This window comes from Ovis canadensis, chromosome 15 (genome assembly GCF_042477335.2).
Source record: "Ovis canadensis isolate MfBH-ARS-UI-01 breed Bighorn chromosome 15, ARS-UI_OviCan_v2, whole genome shotgun sequence".
NCBI classification, from domain to species: domain Eukaryota; kingdom Metazoa; phylum Chordata; class Mammalia; order Artiodactyla; family Bovidae; genus Ovis; species Ovis canadensis.
Genome location: NC_091259.1, coordinates 21,641,443 through 21,663,541, shown reverse-complemented (window position 1 = coordinate 21,663,541; position 22,099 = coordinate 21,641,443). Strand labels below are relative to the sequence as shown.

At 42.6% G+C, this 22,099-nt stretch overlaps 1 protein-coding gene and 1 long non-coding RNA gene across 2 annotated transcripts in view; one reads left to right on the top strand and one right to left on the bottom strand.

Moving 5' to 3' along the window:
* MAML2 (mastermind like transcriptional coactivator 2) overlaps positions 1-22,099 on the bottom strand; it is a 410,701-nt gene that overhangs the window by 369,113 nt on the left and 19,489 nt on the right. The gene's annotated exons all lie outside the window — the stretch shown is intronic.
* LOC138421095 (uncharacterized) lies at positions 13,639-21,250 on the top strand. The gene is made up of 2 exons (XR_011249407.1): positions 13,639-13,929; positions 20,891-21,250. It is a non-coding gene; the product is annotated as an uncharacterized lncRNA (long non-coding RNA).

Here is a 22,099-nt window from a genome sequence, read left to right as displayed (position 1 = left end):
ATGTAAAGCAGAAGCGTTTTTGTTTTTGCCTTTGAGTTGGGGTGAGCGCAAAGAATTGACTTGTTTTTCCTCCAAAGGTAAAAGAGCCAACCCAGAGACTACCAAAATGTTGGCTTTGTTTATCATTTCCAAGTTGAAATAAAGCATAATGTGACTACTCAGCGCTCTATCTTTTCCTGATTAAAGCGATTCTGCACTTTGAATTGCTACACAGGATACTGTTCCGTGCGGCTCACTCACAGGGCTGTAATAAGTCACAACAGCTTGGCACCTCGCCCAACAAAACACAAACTCTCCTGAAGTCTTGAGCTTTCCCATGGCAACACCACAGTCACCAACACAGCAAACAATCGCTCCCATCCCTGCTCCTGCTCCCCTTTTCTAACAGCAAAGGATATCATTGCAGCCAGCCTCCTAGAACCGTGCTCATTATCATCTATGAAAGGAGATAGCGACAGAGATCAAGTTGCCTTCAGTGCCGAACTTAAAATGAGATCAAAGGCAGGATAGCTCCAGGAGCACACGGAAGTTTTACATATACTTTCACTTTAAAAGAAAAGTGAGAAGCCGTATGTAAAGTATATTCCCGAAGGATTAATGTGCTTTGCTGCCTTGATTATCAAGTGGCTCTGGCCGGCCCGCAACCTTCATACAAAACCCCCATTCACTTTAGCCCGGGCTCTCTCCACAGCGGAGAGGGGGAAATGCCATCTTAAAGCTGCAGCTCTGACACATTCCTCTAACTGCAAAATTGGAACCGTTTTCAAACCTCAGCTGCTTTCTCCAGCGGAATGCTCATTCTGCTCAGATGGGAAGGCCGCCTAGAGCAGGGTGGCAGCTTCCTATAGCAGATTAAAGCGGTGCCACTTCCTTTACGACCGCCTCTTTTCAGATTCAAATAACATCCTTGGGGGTGACAATCTCTTCTCATAAGAAGTGTCTAGGCTCCCACAAATACCCTACAATGATCACCTCTTCTTGTGTATTAATCAGATTTTCAGGCGACGGATGGCCCACGAGAGTTCAGGAGCAGAACTAAAACCAAACCCAAGTGAATGAATGATCTGTGACTCATGGGTGGAGATCACTTTATTGGGGGGTGGGGAAGGCAAGTCTCAGCTTCATGTGGTTTTGAATGCTGATTGTTCCATTCTGAATTATAGCAAAGTCCTGCACATACTCATGGAAGGTTTTATAACTCTAGACTCAAACCTTAAACAGTGCTATAGATTACACTTGGGATCCCCTCAGCCTCAAAATTAGAATAAAAATTTCAGAGGAAATTTCATTTCAGCACAGCTACAATTTGGGGGGTTAGTCCATGTAATAAAGACTATAAAACACTAATGACAAAGTATGGAAGTAATTATACCTAGGTATTTCAATGATATCCTAAACCAGGAGGGAAAAAAATCCTGTGATTTGCTAAACAATAGCAGAATTCTGAAATGTAACTGAAGCCTTTTGAAGATACATATGGGTGACTGCTGTGTTATTTAAGATTCTACATGTATTCGAATACGAACCCACCAAGTCTATTCAAGTGATGATTTAAATAATTATGATATTACCCTAAACTCTGGCATTACTTTTTCACTTACTACAGACTCCATTATATTTTATTTTCTATCATCTAATCATTTCCAAAACCCCTCAATCTAATGATGTAATTTTTCTCAATAAGAAACCAATCACAGATATAAAGCACTGAGCTAAAAAAAAAAAAAAAAAAAAAAAAGAGGTATGGGGCAGAGTTGCTCTAGCATCCCGGAATGCACTTGCCAAAATTATTTCCATAGCTAATTCCTACCCCTCTATGTTAAATTTAAAGAAAGCTGGACTCTGTGGTCAAAAATTACTTGCTATTACAGTATTTTTTTTGTCATGTTTGCTTGCTTTTAATCTATTTCTCTATTAGAATCTAAAGTCCTTGAAGTCGGGAATCAAGTGCCTAAACTGGTGTCTTGAATACAATGGATATTGAACAAATACTGGTTGAATGAATGAATCCTTCATTTACACACAGTAAACAACACATGTGCTATATACTTTCTGCTCTGCATATTCCTGTCCAAATTGAAAAGTCTGCAACAAAAAGAAATAGAACAAAGACAACTCTCTGCTTAAGTTCAGCAAAGTAAAGAGCTAAAGAGAAAGAGAAAAAAAAAGAGAATCAAGTGTCCTTGGTGGAGTTAGCTGGCAATGTTTTCACCAGTATGTCTTGAAATTTCTGGATGAATGTTTTTGGGTTTTCGGAGAGAATAAACTCCCACTGAAATGAGTAATCCATTGTATCTGACATCATACTGAGATCTGGAATGCTATTGTATTTTACTGTGAAGGGCTTGACAATGCGTTCACACTCAGAGGCCCAAGCCTCAAAACTGCCCTTCAGTTTAACCCTATAGATGTGGTTTTGTAGGAAGACTGTAGTAACTGCATAATTTTATCGCACATTATTCTGCTCATAATTATGAATGATTCATTCTCACCTACAGCCACGGAATCTGTACAGAAAGAGGCATACAACTCAGTACCAAGATTACTGAGACCATCATAGACGGTGATGATGGTGATGATGGGGTGATGGGATGATGGTATCGAACCTACTACTGAGCATACCTTCTCACTTAGTCCTCACAGTAAGCCTGTTAGGCAGGTTCAGTTACATCACCATTTGACAGAGGGGGGAATTAATGCCTTAGAATGAAATCATTTCTCTCAGTTTGCTCAGTTAATGAGTGGTAGAGCTTGGGTTCTACTGCCCAAGGCCTTGACTATTATCATACTACATCTCCCAAATGGATGATTTTTGAGACTCTTATTAATTTCCAACATTTGCATGATGACAGATAGGAAGAATTTTTGCTGCTTGCTCTTTTAAAAACTAACGTCACATTTGGAGCCAAGAAGTTATAAGTTTATGTTGTGATTACATCAAAAAGGAAATTTTACTATAGATACATAGAGAACTGATAGGCACAGGAGACTACTCCAGAGAAAACAACCAAAACTGTCATTGTGTCAGAAGTGTAAAGTTGTTGGTTGTTTTTTTTTTTTTTTAAATTTTACTAATTTATTTCTTTTTGGCTGTGCTGGGTCTTCCTCGCTGTGCAGGCTTTTCTCTAATTGTGACAGGCGAAGGCTACTTTCTAGTTGTGGTTGTGTAGGCTTCTCATTGCGGTGGCTTCTCCTGTTGTGGAGCGCAGACTCCGGGGCACGCAGCCTTCAGTAGCTGGGGCCTGTGGCTCAGCAGCTGTGGTTCCCGGGCTCTAGTGTGGGTTCAGTAGGTGTGGCACACGGGCGCAGCATGTGGGATCTTCCTGAATCTGGGATCTAACCCGTGTCGGAGCTACTAAGGAAGACTCTAAAGTTTGTTTTCTTTTTCAAATGAGGTAATCTAAAAATCAGTAAAGTCAAAGTCACTTAAAAGGGCTAAAAATACTGAAACAACCTTTTGGAGATTTATTCTGCTTATGAATTCATCAGGGTTTCCACCATCTCAACAACATTATTACCTTAGGGGTGGCTAGAGTATGTCAGATTTCACCCCAGCGTGAGCTGAAACTGCCAGTAACATGAAATCCCTGGCATCATTTTTCAAGTTACCATATTGTTGCACACGAATCAAAAACTTTTAGTACATGGAAAAAAAAAATATTAAAGCCCTATTCAGAAAGCGTGACTTCTTGGATATATTTTCTAAAAAATGAATTATGACAGCAAGAAACATGTAAGCTTTTTTCCTCCTAGTTTTAGGTTGGCAATACTATGGTATCAGTGATTAGAAGACACTTCCTCATAGTCACAGAAAGCACTGGATCAAAGAGTCTGGACTCTGACTGACTCTTCACTCTGCCTAAATCAATCCAAACCAAGTCTCCTCTTGGGGCCTGTTTCCTCCTATGCAAAGAGAGGAGAGATCATCACCTCCTCTGATTTCACAGGGCTGTTCTAAGAAAGAAAAAATTCCTTTATAAGCTATAACCTGCTATGCAAATGCACAGGATGCTTATCATACATATTTTTACAACACCATTTATGCAAATGATGATGAGTGCATTAACCATATGCCAAAAAAGTGGCAATAGATAGCTCAAGAAAGCATGTAATAATACTAATGGCCAACACTTAATGGAGTTCCAACTATGTCTAGGCTCTAGGCTTAGCACTTTAGGTGTTTTATCTCATTTAATTCTCACAATAACATTTTATGAGTTTTTATTCCATTTTATACATAAGAACACTGTAGCTCAAAGAGGTTAGGTAATTCGTCCACAGTAAAATCCAGGTCTGAATAGCTCTTCATCATTCTACTACATTTCACTACGTTTATTTACAATACATTGACTCAGAGTTTGAGAAATTATGTAAGCACATTCCTGGCATGCAGTAGAGTCAAATACAAAATACAAGAAGAGGCTGAAGAGTGGGAAGAAAGAGAAGTTGGATAGTCACAAAATAGTTAATTCCACTGTATGAAATCATTAGAAATCCTTATTACCTAAGATATTCCTGCAAAGCATCTTATAAAATCACACTGTGATTTCTGAAATAGCTCCAACCTTGAATGTTAGTCATTGCTGAGATATGAATGTACAGCTTGCAACCTGCCTCCCATGGGGATGGCAGCAGCGGCTGGTGCTACAGATGGCTAGAGACCATGCAACCTAGATTGGATTCTCCTAGCTGAGGCCAGCAAAGACCTCTTTCTGATTTTCCAAGATCCATGTTTAAGTTTAAACTACAGTCTTACATGTAGAAGGTGTTACAGGAAAATGTATGCCAAGTTATACACAGTGTGCTTACAAGCTTTGGGGATCTAACTTGCTTATAATAGGGGGACTACCTCTGTGATGTTGAGTTTCACTCTGAGTTGGGCAATTAAAAGTTGCCTATATTTGATTTTCTAAATGATTTTTCCCAGATCCTTCTTATGGTTTTTATCAGGAGGTCTTTTTTCTTTTTTTCTATTACTGTAGTATTTGATTTTAAGAACAAAGATATCTTTTCTTGCCAGGGTAGTATGTAAGCATAAAAAAAGAGGTTATAGATACCAGATAAAGGCCTATGTAACCAGAATGCATGAATGGCCCATATTTCTCCAAGTTCATCATCTTATAAAGGGAACGTTCAAAGCAAAAGATAGACTGTCTCAGGCCAAGTCCTTAAGGGCATTTTCTCTTTCAATCATCCAGTGAGAATCCAGAAAGGTGGGCTTTTTGTGTATGAGAAGCGATTGCAATTCAATATTAAGGACCTTAAAACATCACTGGATTCATCTTTAAAACTGTTTTATCAGAGACTGCATTGACAATGGTATACCTAGAGAGCACTCCCAGAGGATGTACAATATGTGTTTCAAAATTTAGCTGCTCTTCAAACTAAGTAGGCTGATCTGGACAATAGTTGCTAACATATATTGTAAAATGAATTTCCCTATAGGAGATCATAAGGGATGGAGGGGGAAGGAATACTGAGCCCATCTATCTTATTTTCTTTAATTGTGGTAAAATGCATGCAACATAAAATTTACCATTTTATTTATTTAATTTTTCTGATACACTAATTTTTTAAATTTTTCAAAAATACATATATTGTTTGAAGTATAATTGATTTACAATGTTTTGTTAGTTTCAAGTATACAGTAACGTGATATAGTTATATATATATATACAGCATAATGGTAAAGAATCCGTCTGCCAGTGCAGGAGCTGCAGGAGACATGGGTTTGATCCCTGGGTCAGGAAGATCCCCTGGAGTAGGAAATGGCAACCCACTCTAGTATTCTTGCCTGGAAAATTCCATGGACAGAGGAGCCTGGTGGGCTACAGTCCATAGGGTTGCAAAGAGTGGGACACGACTGAGCACACTCACATATACATATATATGTATATATATACTTTGTAGATTCTTTTAACTTACCATTTAACTCTACTGTTTTAATCATTTTTTAAGTGTATAGCTCTGTGCCATTAACTACATTCACACTGATGAAATACCATTAGTGCCATCCATCTCTAGTTAGTCCATTTATGGTTACCTGTTGTGAAAATTAGCCTTTGATGGCCTTCTTATCAGGAATCAATTCCAGCTAGTTATGTACTATATTGTGACAGAGAAACAAATAGCTAAGTTGGAATCTGATCAAGTCCATCCTATTATTAAAGCTCTATGAGTCATATCACCTCTTTCATTAGAATAACAACCATATTTGCTATTTCTCCAAAAATGTAGTGGCACCAGATAAAATAATAATTTTTAAGATAGTGGGTGCTTGGAAGTGTTAGACTTTGCTAAAAATTTCACGCACATTAATTCAGTAAGCCTCGCCATGTTTAACTATCTTTATTATCCATATTACATGTGAAGGAAACCGAGATACAGAGGTTAGGGAAACTGTCAGGGTCCCACAAGGAGCAAGGTGTAGAGCTGGGGTGCATACCCCAAACCATCTGACTCCTGAGATTAACAGTCCAACTAAATGGTTCACAGAGTTCACTGCCACAGCTGCATCACCTGGGAAGCTGTCAGAAATGCAAATCCTCAGACCCTGCCCCTGAGCTGCTAAATCAGAAACTCAAGGTGGGGGGAGGAACATCAGCAGTCTAACAAGCCCTCTGGGGGGCTGGGAGACTCACTGAGGTTTTTAAGAACCATTGCATGCACACCCATGGCTGATTCATGTCAATGTATGGCAAAAACCACTACAATATTGTAAAGTAATTAGCCTCCAATTAAAATAAAATAAAACAAAAAAAAGGAACCATTGCCATAAGCACTGTCTCATTGCATTTCCCTTTTCTCAAGCTTCTTTCTTCATTTGCCAAGATCTACTACCAGTCAGTCTCCATTTTCATGCCCCACCTAAGCCTAGCCTCCCAGAAATTGCCCCATTCTTCACACTGACTTCCCCCTTCGTCTCTTCTAGTCTGTCTTCCTCCCATTAAGGATGCCTCTCTCCTGCCACTGGTTCCTGCTATTATTTAGTAGAAGAGCAAACCTAATGGACAAATCCTATGAGGCTTTGTCTCATTTATTCATTCAATAAGTATTTACAGTGCCCTATAATATTCTCGGTATTTTAGGAAGTGATCGAGGTATCCGGGAGACATTTATGAACAAAAGACAAAGATCCCTGTCCTCACTTAGGTTCTCATATGTTATTGAAAATGTCGGTAACGACCTAGAGGGATGGGATGGGGAGGAAGGTGGGAGGGACGTTCAAGTGGGAGGGGATGTCTGATTCATGTTGATGTTTGGTAGAAACCAACACAACTCTGGAAAGCAATTGTCCTTCAGTTAAAAATAAATTAAATTTTTTAAAATTTTTAAAAAAAGAAAAGAAAATGCAGCTATTTGGGCACTGCCACACATTCAGATTCTCTAGCTGTGAGACAGAACCCCAGAATCTGCATTTTATCAAGCATTCTATGTGATTCTGACCCCTGAATCAGGTGCCCTGTATATCCTGAAAACATGCCCTGGAGTAGTTTGGTTAGGAGCACCCAGTAATTTGCGTGTTTTTTTCCTAGGTTTCTTTTGCTTGTTTTCTTCCCTCAGTGGGGTCTTCGGGTGGGAAATGAAAAGAAAAACTTGAGGTCCACTGAAGCAGAATGCTTTCAAGAAGGGAAACTTTCTAAGGTCTCCTGGAACTAGTTCTGCACAGGGGACCTCGCTCAGTTTGAACCCTGGCTGCTGAGATTTTTACAGCTAACAACACAAACAGGCAAAGGGGGTCTGGTAGCCTCACCAGCCAGCCCACACAGCTTCTGGGAAGACATGTGTGGCTTGTAGGCCCTGGCATGGGCAACGTTTCTGGATTTTTCCACAGTCCACACCTTTAACTCTGCCTGGTAGTTTGGAATCATTTTCAAGTCATCTTGGAAGCCCCCTCTTTCCTAATACGAATAAGACCAGTTTGTTTCCCATTTCCTCATACCACAGATTTTATTCACGAGGCCTCACCCACTCCCAGACAATCACTGCCTCCTCCCCGTGCTGGCGCCCCCCGCCGGATCTGAGGGGTATAATGAGCCTTCTGCCCCGTGGCACTGCCGCTGCCTTCTCTTTGTTTCAATTCCTTCTGCTGAGATAACCGAAAACACAAGGAAAATATTTCAACCTCTTCCTCCCTTTTCCAAGAGGCCACCCAAATTCCTGCCTGGTGTACAACACTGTTCCATTATTCTGTTTAGAAGATAATGGAGACCTACTTTGTACCCAGAATAAACACGAGGCACCGAACGGTTCACAGGGGAAGTTGCTCCGGGAGTGGCAGGGGCAGGCAGGGCTCCATACCCGCCCGCAGCCGTCCAGACTGTAGGCCAGGGGACAAACGGAGTCAGCAGTCTAGAGCTGGAACGCGGCGACACAGAAGCCGGGAGGAAATGTGCTCTTACGATGTACAAGGCCAAGCACTGGTGCTACTCGAGACAGCGGGTAGCTTCTACCCATCAACTCTAGAGCTTCCATCCAGGTGCCCAGGAGGCACTGGGAAGCTTCTGAGATCCACAGCATCGGGTTCCTCATCTAACACCAGCAACCTGGGCCATTTACCTCAGTTCTAAAGAATATGCTAAAAAAGAGCTTCTCAACCAGACCGGTTTTGCCCCCAAGGGCCAACTGGCAAGTTCTGACTGTGGTCATGGTATAGTTCCATGTATATAGAAAGTGCTGAATAAATATTTACTGAAAGGATAAGGGACTAAATGGTATCAAAGAATATTTTGTAGGAGAATATGGTTATCCTTATTGTACACCTCAAATATTAGAAATGATACTCCGAAACAATCCCTAAATAACACATTCTAATCATCTGTAAAATATATTTTGTTGTTGTTGTTCAGTAGCTAAGTCGTGTCTGATTCCTTGCGACCTCATGGACTGTAGCCTGCCAAGCTCCTCTGTTCATGGGATTTCCCAGGCAAGAATACTGCAGTGGGCTGCCATTTCCTTCTCCAGGGGGTCTTCCTGACTAGAGATCGAATCCAGGTCTGCTGCATTGGCAGGTGGGTTCTTTACCACTGGGCCACCAGGGGAGCCATGTAAAATATATTTACGTTGATGTCATTTATTTCACACTTCTCTGTTTATTCAGCCTGCTACCTCTTGGGATTAGATTTCCCATAAACGTAGTATGTACTATGTAAAACAGAACTACCATTTATTTATTCAAAGGCTAGCTCTTTTGAACTTTAACATTTAAACTAGCCCTTGAGTCCCAGGATGTTGAGAACGGCTTCCACATTTCTTTCATATGCCCCTTTAAAGATTTTTGTCTCTTTTGAAATCAGAGTGTTTTCATGTTCTATTGGTCAATGCTAGTGGTTTGTCCTCAGATAGCATTCACTCACCTATACTGACAGGTCAGAATGACACACTCTCCTCCTTCATGGTACCCAGAAGATCCAACAGAAAAGGGAGCAGTCTGGCATGGCCCTGAGGACATCTGGCCCAAAACCTCCTTATCACCCTGCGCTGGGCTATGCAGCTCACCTTAAGTGTCCACAGGCACCAAGGGGCTGGCTGCAAGGAAGTTGTAGAGATCCTGCTCCTGTTGAAACATGCTTCAGTTTTCTATAACTTAACTTCAGAATGCATTTCTTTCCAATGGTCAGATCAACAGTCAGACCGAGCCAAGAAAGTTGCCAAAAGCACCAGTGAACTGTAATAATCGCATGTTCTATCACATGGACCCAGCCTTGCTCTCACTTGGGCAATATGTCAGCCTGCGACTTCTCTGAAGAACAGAATCAGAGGATCTATGGTTCCTCGAATTTCAGTTTGGGTCAGTGAGTCATTTGTGGCACATTCCTACATTGCCTTCCATGGAATATTCTAGAAGGATGACTGCTTATAAAACAGAAGCAGTTATTCCCACTAATAAATCCTTCTTCATACCCTAGTAAGTCAGAGTACCTCTGCTCATTCCACAAGCGACCAAATACTCACCACAGATACACTGGTGAAGAAGAGAATGATCTCTAAAGAGGATGATGGGCCAAAATGGGGGGGCGGGGATGTCAATTTTAAAGTGTGTGTTAGTCGCTCAGTTGTGTCCGACTCTGTGACCCCATGGACTGTAGCCTACCAGGTTCCTCTGTCCATGGGATTTTCCAGGCAAGAATACTGGAGTGGGTTGCCATTTCCTTCTCCAAATTTTAAAAAGACAATGCAAATTATAATGACTGTTGTATAGAAGACAAAGAAAGGGCAAAAATACAGAATATCAGGAGAGAAACCTCTTTAGAAGGGATGTTTAGCAAGACCATGATTTAAGTAGGAATCTAAAAATTAAGTGGGAGCCAGTTAGGTGACAAGTTAGAGAAATCACCCAAGAAAGGGCTCTAGGAAGGAAAGACCTTGACTCACTTGGATAGATAAGTGTTCCACACGTGGCTGGAGCATGGTAAGCCAGGGCAAGGGTGGCTTGAGAAATACAGCAGGGAGCAGACTGTGCAGGACTCATATGGTTGGGCAAAGGGTTTGGACTTTATTTTAAATGCAACAGGCGGCCACTGAAGACTTTTAAGAAGGAGCAGGTTGTGAAGGAGAGGGTATGGGCTTCCCTGGTGGCTAAGATGGTAAAGAATCTGCCTGCCAATACAGGAGACCTAAGAAATGCAGGTTAGATCCCTGGGTGGGGAAGATCCCCTGGAGGAGGGCATGGCAACCCACTCTAGTATTCTTGCCTGGAAAATTCCATGGGCAGAGGAGCCTGGTAGGCTATGGTCCATGGGGTCTCAAAGAACTGGACATGACTGAAGCGACTTAGCACGCATGCACACACATGATGTGTACGCTTTCATGTAGCAAGGTCACTTGTGTGGCTGCATGTGTACCAACAGGGACATGGGCTCATTGGCTGTTGCAGCAGCTGAGGGTAGAGAAGGTACTGACTTGGGCCAAGGTGGCGACCAGACAGGGGATTCAAGCTATGTTGTGGAGGAATTGAGAAAACGATCCAGCAGACAGAGATCAGAGAATCAGATGATTCCTCTGCTGTTGGGGCTCCAGGTGTCCTTCCTACCATGGTGGGCAGTCACATTTCAAGGTTAAGCACTCAGCCTCTTGGCCTTCCTTATCTTTCCAAGCCCTCTGGTTTTACTTGTCATTCAGCTTCAGGCCTACATTCCACAGATATTCCTGGGTGTCCTGTTCGTGCTTGCATTTTTAAATGGTGCCCATGGAAAGTAGTAAATGGTTCCATCCAGGTCACACAGTAAGCTGGCAGATTTTCCACAGAATGGAAGGTGCACCTTCACAAATCTCTGCTTTGGTGCCTTCCAAAGCACCCAGAAGGCACAGGGAATCACCGACAGCTAAAATACCTATGGTTCAAAAGCTAAAAGAATGTGTTTCCCATCTGATCTCCACAAATGCCTGAAATGTTTAAGCCGAGGTGATTTCAAAACTTTACAAGACTTAGAGTTATTCCGAAGCCTGTACCTCCAAATGTGGCTTAAGACCCTTCTAGAAAGATCCCACTTCAGAGCTTCTGAATTTCTGCTGGTGGAGCTCAGCAATTTAGCACACTCCCCAGTGACTGCTATATACAGTAGTGCTGAGAACTGAAGTCCTGGAAGCTGCAAATATCTTTTCCTGAGAAGAACAATGTGATGATCTACATTGATTAACTTAGAAAACTGATAAAGTGTAGGGAGGAAAAAATGCTTTCTGGGATCTTCTTTTTCTGCTTAATTTTTTTATTGTTCAAGTTGCTAGGTGATTTTCATACTCTTGCAGGTTGGTATTATTTTAACTTTCTATATGAATAGGCTTGAATAGGTTAAAAAATACCATTCCTCAAGGTCACAGTATCAGAGTCAGGATTCAAACTCAAGACTGTTTGACTTCAAGCATCTGTTCCTTGCTCCCCCATCCTCTCCACCCTCCTGGTGTCTTCAGAATTCCTTTCCTCTTAAACTAATCCAGAGTCCAGAGCCCACAACTGCCTGGAAATTGGTCACATTTGTTCATGTCTTTCAATGGTTGAGGGGATTATGTATCACCCATGTATAGATTTCTTGCCCGGTGAAATGGGGTGGGGCGTGTAAAATGCACAGAGTTGCAGATTACCAGATATCTCTAAGAATTATACTGCACCTCCCAAGCTTCCCTGGTGGTTCAGATGGTAAAGAATCTGCCTGCAATGCAAGAGACCCAGGTTTGATCCCAGGGTTGGGAAGATCCCCTGGAGAAGGAAATGGCTACCCACTCCAGTATTCTTGCCTGGAGAATCCCATGGACAGAATCCCTGGTGGGTTGCAGTTCATGGGGTCGCAATGAATCATACACAACTGAGTGACTAACACTTTTCCCTCCTCTAAAATATACCTAGCTGCTCAATCTGTATATTCTTTCCAGGGCTGGCAGTCACAAGGGTCCCTTCCTCCTCACTGTCAGTTTCTCTAATGGTATTACTCCAGGAAGGAAAGTAAGAGAAGGTAGGCATCTCTGTGATAGGAAGCAGCTGCCTGCTCAGTGAAAAATCAAGGGTTTCCTAGCTCAGGGGCCCAAGACTAATATGAGAGGGAAACCCCTGAGCACATGAGTCTGTCTTCTCCAGGTTCCTTTGTTGACAGATGACTTATCAGTAAAATATATTCATCAGAAACAGCATCAGTAGGAAACCAGCAGGTGGATATTGAAAATATTTTTACACTTCTAAATGATGAAGTCCTGATGATCAACCGAAGGCTTCAGCACAAATTATGAAGCCCACATTGAGCTATTCTTCCCACTTACACACTAGCAGCAGCCACACTTCTGGAACTAACATCACCATGCTTCTTAATGTCTTGAATGGTTTAGTGTGGGTTGAACTAGGGGTCATTTCTGACAGCACCTTTGGTAATGAGTCTGTGTGCAGTACACAGATGCAGTCAGAATGATGAAAAGGCAGATAAAACTGAGTGATATCTATGTACCAAATCTTAAGATGAGTGCTTTCAGTTATTTATGGCTTACAGCTCCAAGAAGGATGACATTGTTCGCACCATTTTACAGATGACAAAACTGAGACTCGGAGGAGTTAAGCAACACACCCAAGGGAGAACAGTAAGAAAGTAGAAGAGTGTGACTCAAATCTGGGAGGGTATGACCCTCAAACCTTTATTCTTATGTAATGCACGCTACTTCCCTTCATTCTTAAGTAATGTGCTCTGCTTCCTCACTTAGTGATCAAAGACAAAGAAGTCATCATTTAAGATAGCCAGTGAATAAAAGAATGCAATCACTGGAAAGATTATATTGTTATGACATATTTCAAGAAGTCTACCTTTATTCTGGCTGATAAAATAGTTACCCCTGTTCCAGATGAAGCTGGTCAAATGCAACAATGGTGTGAAGTCCAGGTACTTACTGTAATCACCTGGACCCCCATATCCATGGAATCTGCTACATGCAAAGCAGAATATAAAACACGAGTGTAAGATTCATGAGGGTGAGGACTTTTGTTTTATTCTCTCATGTATCCCAAGTGCCCATAGCTGGCTCTCAATAAACACAAGTGAAATGAATGAAAGCTCTAATTTTAGAGTAGTCAGTAGTATAATCTTCCTTAACATCATAGCAGGGGACATGGCAACCTGGCTCATGGGCCAGTGTTTACTCATTAATATATTAACTAGCCTCCCAGATGGTTCCCTACAATACCTGCTCCGGGTGCTCCTGTCTCACGCTCTCTCCTCCCACCCTGTATCAGGGTGGGTCCATGTGGCCAGCAGAATACGGTGCAAGCAAATGTGTGTCCCTTTTGAGATTAGGTTGTAAAAAATGGTGATCCCCGAGCTGGTTTTCTCCCTCTTGGCCCACTCTGTCTACGGGAAGTGAGCTGCTGTGACCTGAGAACATCCATGCAGCTGGAGAGGTCAAGGATGCAAGACACCAAGAGCCAGCAGGGAACTGGGTCCTGCCAACCGCCATGTGAGTGAATGTTTTTTTAACTTTTTATTTTGTATTGGAGTACAGCCAATTAACAATGCTTGTAATAGTTTCAGGAGGACAGCAAAGGGACTCAGCCATACCTATGCTGCTGCTGCTGCTAAGTCGCTTCAGTCGTGTCTGACTCTGTGCGACTCCATAGACGGCAACCCTTCAGGCTCCACTGTCCCTGGGATTCTCCAGGCAAGAACACTGGAGTGGGTTGCCATTTCCTACTCCAATGCATGAAAGTGGAAAGTGAAAGTGAAGTCACTGAGTCGTGTCCAACTCTCAGTGACCCCATGGACTGCAACCTACCAGGCTCCTCCATCCATGGGATTTTTGCCTTCTCCAGCCATACACATACAGGCATCCATTCTCCCCCAAACTCCCCTCCCATCCAGGCTACCGCATAACACTGAGCAGAGTTCCCTGTGCTGTATAGTAGGCCACTGTTGGTTATCTGTTTTAAACATAACTCTGTTACCTATCAATCCCAATATGTGAGTGAATTTAGAAGTACATTCCCCATCTTCAGTCAATCCTTGAGGTGACTACAACCTCAAGGACACCTTGAACTAGCAATCCCCAAGTCCTGACCCTACATGAGACAGAAGTGTTTACTGCCGTCAGCAGCTAAGTTTCGGGGTAATTTGTTATGCATCAATAGATAACTGATACAAGCAACTCATCTTTTTATTCATTAACAAGAAATCCAACTTTCGAACAAAAATCCATGCTAAAAAATTTTTACAGAGAATTCTAAGAATTTAATTCTGCAAATTCTTCTCCCACCCGAAAGTTTTAAAAACATAAATAAGTGTCCTTCTTATTCGTGATGGCCACTTTTTCTTCGCTACTCACTAAACAGTCATGTGTATACATTTGTAGCTACAGGAGGGTACAGATGTGGTCTTATGGTTCTGTTTATTCTGAAAGAGGTTCAGATCAGGGGCAAGTACCCTCTTCTCCCATGGGAGGGAAGAGATATTCTTACTCATCTTTAGGAAAAATTTTCTTGCTGATATTAAATTAATTTTAATTCTATTTTAAGGTTTTATAAACTCACACTCAATAGTGGAGGAAGTACAACCCGTTAAACAAAATGATTAGATCCCTTTCAGCTTGTAATAAGTACCACAAACTCAATGAACATATCACAGCTCATATAGAGAAGACTTGCCCTGAGAGAGAATTGGTTGTGATTTTTCTGAATTCGGCAAATTACCTAAAGTGGTACTGTGCTCAAAAGATTATGCAAAAATACTCAGTGAAAACCATCAGATCATGCTGCAGAAGCTACAGAGAACCCTGCAGGATAGTTCAAGGAGATAAGAGATAAGAGATGGAGACCTAATAATGAAGTACAATCAAAGGTCTGATGATGCACCAGGAGTCTAGTGGAAAAGGGTCATTATGAAACGGGCCACTTACAGCATCACTGCAGCCCTAAGGCAACTCTGGTCAGTCACCTAAAGAACACAATTTTTAGCTCATTCCCTAACTCTCTGGTATACTCAGGTTCATGGCAACTCAAGACAGAAGCTCAGGGACTTTCCTGGCGGCTCAGTGGTTAAGACTTCACCTTCTAATGCAGAGGTGTCGGTTCGATCCCTGGTCAGGGAATTAAGATCCCACGTGCCTCTTGGCCAGAAAACCAAATAAGACAAACAAACATAAAACAGAAACAATACTGTGACAAACTCAACAAAGGCTAGAAATGGTCCACATCAAAGTGAAGGGCAGGTCGCTCGGTTGTGTCCTACTCTTTGCAACCCGTAGACTGTAGCCCGCCAGGCTCCTTTGTCCATGGGATTCTCCAGGCAAGAATACTGGAGTGGGTTGCCATGCCCTCCTCCAGGGAATCTTTCCAACCCAGGGATGGAACTCGGCTCTCCTGCACTGCAGGTAGATGCTTTGCTGTCAGAGCGAGTCTAAGACAGTCCACATTAAAAAAAAGAAAAAAAAAAGAGAGAGAGAAGGAAGTCCATTTCATTGACTCTGGAGATGACCCTAGCAGAACGGCGTGGCCTGTCCCTGAGCAGATGTGGCAGCAGCACAAGGCCACTGTGAGGCCATCTGTGTTCCTCTCCTCTTGCCTTGTTCGTGTTCTTCTGGCATGGAGACATGCTCTTGTGAATTTCTGGATTTACATACGTGAGAGTCTTCCATTTGTTATCACTTTAAGAAGAGGGAGACAAGAAGAGCTTGTGAGGGTCATGTGCATGTTTAATGGAAGGAATGTCCACCAGGACCAGAAGGTTCTTGTCTTTGAAAACACGAGAACAGGTGAGCGACTTAAAAGTCGGAGCAGGAAGAGTGGCAGTGAGATGACACACCATGGGACAAGGACCAAGGAGGCCAGTGTCCTCAGACATCGTGGAATCCACGTGCTGCAGGGGTAAGGTGCTCACGTGTGTGGGCTGTGGGGAGGACGCAACAGCTAGAGGCAGCTTGAGGGCTGAGAATAGCACTGAGGAAAGATGCCTTCCAGCAGGATCTGCACAGAAAAGATGCCCTCCTCAACTGGCCGGATTACCAAGCCAGACATCTTCCATGGCATATGGCTGCGCACTGGGCTCATGACCCCTGAAACACACACACTCCCGTGTGTGTTTATTCTCTCCGCCTTGTAAATACGGCCAACCTTGGAAGCACAGTTACTTTCCTCTGTTGCAAAAGATTTCAAGAAAGGCTCAACCCTCAAGGAAAGCTGGTATTACTCTTATGATGGAGCACAAGAATTTGCCTAACGTTACTTTTAGAATCTTAAATCACAAGTGGAAGACGTCAAAGTTGAACCCCTCCTTTCGAACATTTGAATTCCTTAAGCTTTAGGGCTATAAGTCACATTCTCTTCAAAAGATTAAAATGTGTTTTGTTATACTTGCTGAAATTCCTCCCAGAGATAAAAGAAATAAACATATTTGTGATTCCTTTACCAAATTTCTCAATAAGACTTTAAGGCCCCCAGGCATCAATGATCCATGTATATAGGTGCACGCTGATGAGTTTGGGGTATTATTTATATTATCTTAATGGGACCAGTACAGTCTGCAGAATTAAGAGTGTGCAGGAAATATGTCCATAGAAAGCTTTTATTCTAAATATAGAAGATTGTAAGGACATAAGCAATTTACTCTGTGTATTGGACTGCTTTTCTTTGAGCCGTTCTGGTCAACCATGCAAACAAGTGTAGCAACCATTATTCCCTCCATGCAAGTCTGATGGGCATATGTCAAAGTAAAATGACCTAGCAGTTCCATTCCTTCCTCCCCTCAAATTACCAATATGACTGGACCATCAAATTAAGCAACTAAAAGCCAAGTTTTCTTTTTTTAGATTGCACAGAGTTTTGAGTTAGATGAGTGGAAAAACAGTTCCAAAGTCTGAGCTTTTTTTTTTTTTTCTATAACAACTTTTCAACAGTTAAACCACTTTTGGTAAATATGAGTAAAGAAAGCGAGTTCCCAGTCACAGCACATGTTTACAACTAAGTTAAAGGCTCTTAAAAATAGGGTGTTTGATGGTCTACTGCCAAAATACGAACTCCAGCAGCCTGGAGTTCACAGCTAATAATAAAAAGTCAGTGTTACTATGAAAAATCCCCGAGACGAAGCTCCAATTCAGCTTTTCCCTTTCCATCGCAAAGTTCCCCATGATGACACTGAGACGTAAATTTGAAGTTAAAAGGTCAAGGTGAGAGGGAAGGAAGGCTCAAAATGGTGGGCGGTCACTTAAAAACAAAGGAAAACATTGCAGGATGGGGCTCATAACAACACAGCAAAACAGAATGGAGAGTCCAGCCACTACCTGAGGATTGCTTGCCTTTTGGAAAGAAGAAAACGTTTAGATAGATAACAAAATAGATAACCAAAGTCCAAGTTAAAGGAACTACGTTAGGCATGAAGAAACCTTGCTTGTTATTCAGATTCCTGAAGCCAGAATGTACAATACGCCAAAGAAATGAAACATCCAGATCTCCGAGAACTGGCTGCCCTGTGCAGACTGAAGAATCATACTACCCTAGTTTCCCTGGACTCTTCTTCCCAAAACCACAAGCCTCAGCTCCAGGTTCTTTGGCCCTTGGAATTTTTGGATAATCTGACAAAGCTATGGACCAGGTTCGCATGGAAAATGTGTGTACGTCATCACACAAAATTCTGCATTCAATTCAGGGAGTGCCAAAACTCAAGACGCTACATCCCTTATCTTCTAGGGCAGGGGTCTCCAACCCCAGCTCACCACCCCCCCTCCCCCGCCCATCCACAAGGCTGCAACCTATTAGGGACTGGGCTGCACAGCAGGAGGTGAGCAGGGCACAAGCAAGCAAAGCTTCATCTGCACTTTCCTATCACTTCCCATCACTCACATAACCTCCTGAACCATCTCCTCTCCCTGCTTCTCGGGTGTGTGGAAAAACTGGCTTCCACAAAACTAGTCCCTGGTGCCAAAAACATTGGGGACTGCTGTTCCAGGGTGAAAGCAGGCTCTTGATAATATGCAAATACTTTCCAAAAGGCACAGAGCCACTCCATTCCTGGTGCCTACTGTGGGCTGATTACAATAGCTCAACACAAATGTGTTGAAAATGTTTTAAAAACAATTATAGCAGGATTTGATCCCCTAAAGAAAGTTCCAGTGACCTCACTTACGCTTAGGGCATGACTTGCCCATTTCTACATTGTTTCTGTCTCTGCTTCTACCAAAAATGGATTTCCTTCAGAATATTGACCATGAGTAATGGCATCTCCCGAATTTCCATGTCAAACAGGTTAGGGGTGTGGTAATCTTATTGCAAGTCAGGGAGGAAGTGCAACTGAGTTTGCACTGTACCTACAAAATCCTGAAGAAAGCCTCAGTGACCTTATCTGAGCTCTCAAGAGAAAGCAGATGTTATAATGTCTTCATGGGATTCAATTGTCTTCAAGACACCATCAATGAACTTCAGTCAGTTCAGTTGCTCAGTCGTGTCCGACTCTTTGAGACCCCATGAATTGCAGCACACCAGGCCTCCCTGTCCATCACCAACTCCCAGAGTTCACTCAAACTCATGTCCATCGAGTCGGTGATGCCATCCAGCCATCTCATCCTCTGTCGTCCCCTTCTCCTCCTGCCCCCAATCCCTCCCAGCATCGGTCTTTTCCAATGAGTCAACTCTTCGCATCAGGTGGCCAAAGTATTGGAATTTCAGCTTCAGCATCAGTCCTTCCAATGAACACCCAGGACTGATCTTTAGGATGGATTGGTTGGATCTCCTTGAAGTCCAAGGGACTCTCAAGAGTCTTCTCCAACACCACAGTTCAAAAGCATCAATTCTTCGGCGCTCAGCTTTCTTCACAGTCCAACACTCACATGCATACATGACCACTGGAAAAACCATAGCCTTGACTAGACGGACCTTTATTGGCAAGGTAATATCTCTGCTTTTCAATATGCTATCTAGGTTGGTCATAACTTTCCTTCTAAGGAGTAAGCGTCTTTTAATTTCATGGCTGCAATCACCATCTTCAGTGATTTTGGAGCCCCCCAAAATAACTGACTCTGTTTCCACTGTTTCCCCATCTGTTTGCCATGAAGTGACGGGACCAGATGCCATGATCTTAGTTTTCTGAATATTGAGCTTTAAGCCAACTTTTTTTCACTTTCATCAAGAGGCTTTTAAGTTCCAATGAACTTATGTAAACCTAAATTTCTTCAATAAAGGGCCCACTCACAGTGTAATCAGTTCTTGATACATTCCTCCATGGGAAAAGTCAACATTTCACCAGGAATCTATATTCAAGATCCTCCAGGTTTGGATTCCTGAATCTTGAGGGTATCAGTAATGAACCACCATAGCCCTCTTTCCCACCCAGTTTGAATATTGCCTTAGAATCCTTTAGGCTGTCCTCTGGGTAACTACTACCAATCTCCCCTGGCATGCAAGTTGAAACATATTTGTTACTCACAGATCCTATATGTTCAAGGACTTTCTATCTTTAAAAAAAAATGGGAAAATGGCAACTGTCTCAAAGAATAATCTGTGGCCCGTAGGCATTCATTCTGAATTCTATCTGCACTTCAGACGATGATCCTAATCATTATTGACTTTCAAATGTCTCATTGAACGTGGCATCCAAACTCAAGCCTGGGTCATGTGTGAGCTGGAGTCTGACATTGTATAATTACCTTCTCCTAGATGTAGTCATTTCGGAGAAGGCAATGGCACCCCACTCCAGTATTCTTGCCTGGAAAATCCAATGGACGGAGGAGCCTGGTGGGCTGCAGTCCATGGGGTTGCTAAGAGTCGGACACGACTGAGCGACTTCACTTTCACTTTTCACTTTCTTGCATTGGAGAAGGAAATGGCAACCCACTCCAGTATTCTTGCCTGGAGAATCCCAGGGATGGGGGAGCCTGGTGGGCTGCCGTCTCTGGGGTCACACAGAGTCGGACACGACTGAAGCGACTTAGCAGCAACAGCAGCAGTCATTTACCATGACTGTATACATGGGCAGTGGCATCATTCACTCTGTTCATACCTGGACTCCACACGCACGACTGAATGACCTGGCCAATATCTCCATTTTATGCCTCAACTTCCTCATCTATCCAGTCGAGATAAGGTCATGCCTACCTACTTCATCATGGATTATGAGGAAACATGAGTTAATACTCAAAAAAACACTTAGAAGAGTGCCTGACATATTACACTTAGTAAGTGTAATTTTAAAATATTGAACCAAAAGAATATCTTAAAGATCACTGTTTCACAGTTGGTGCACTGTACATTTAATCACAGAACTATAAAGGATTGGGTCCCTTCAGTAATGCATGCTCACCAGTTTAGTTCAACAAACATTTACCAAATGCTTGTTTACAAGAGGTTTGCTACTACTGTAATAGTGGAACTACATAGAAAATTAGGCACCCATCTTGAAACAAAAATTCTAACAATTATGAACACCTATATTTTCTCCAGGTACTGAGAAGACACTCATCAGCCTGGAAAACACCTTCAACCTGGATCTGAGTACATTCAAAATCACTTTTCAGCAGAGAGCTGCTGGTCTCTCCTTTAAGCTCCATCTAAGATCTGCATCCAAAATAAGCAACAGCAAGGAGAAAAATTTAGACCAATCTTGGTTTTAGAGATGAATCTGCTTCTTTGATTCAAGATCAAGTTTCTCTTCATAGCAACCTTGGAGTCCTTTTTCCCCAGACCTGCGGGTTGACTCACCAGACTCATAAGAAATAAGGTGTAGGCTTTCATGAATTAAAAGTTTTCTCACTTCAACTTGTTTTCTGACAAATTAATGAATTAAAAAACAAAACAAAGCAAGACTCTCTTTTTCCAGTTTCTCTTATTCTAGATTGGATGTGCCCAGGGTATCTGACATCCTCATGCCATTCATGACTGCCATTCTTTCTAGGCGAGTCATTGCTTCAAAAATATGCGTGGGTGTGCTTCTGGGAGCTCAAGACACTCAATGTCCTCATCGTAGATGCAAATTCAGTGGTGCATTTGGGGCCCAGCTACCGCACTCTGCCAGCTGGGCGCCCCGCAGAACCCAGGGGTCAAGACGGCTCTGGTCACTAGCGGAGTTAGCACAGGCCAGGGAGCCACTTAGCTGTCTCTAAAATGGGCATAATAATACCCCAGGGGATAAACAGAGATAGCTTGTGTATACACATGTGACAAACTGCAGATTTGCTATTCAAAAGTAAGATATTATTAGCATTCCTCAGCTGCTCTGACTTTGTTTCCCATAATTAGAATAAAAAAGCTACATTCACGGTATTCGCAGCACAGGGTTTCTGTGAGAACTGTATGACTTGTGTACATGTAGGGAGACATGATGGTGACTGTTGCAAACGCCAGGCCCCACTTCTGCCTGCTGTCTGACATTCTGCTGTGCTTCTGTCTCCTTTCGGTCCCGGTGCTAACTTCTAGATGGTCACTTCTCTGTTTCTATAGCTAAAGACAGATAATATTCTTCTTTTCCTCCAAAGGAGCCTTTCAGCCATTTCTCCTTAATTCTCAAATTTCAGTGACATCCAACAAAATGATCACAATCGCTCCAGGGAACAGAAGGTGGCTGATACGGCTTCCCTCGCTAGTAGCATCAGAACCAGCCTCTTGCACAGCCTGGCCAAAGCAGCACCCGGCCTGCACCGGCAGGGCCCCTGT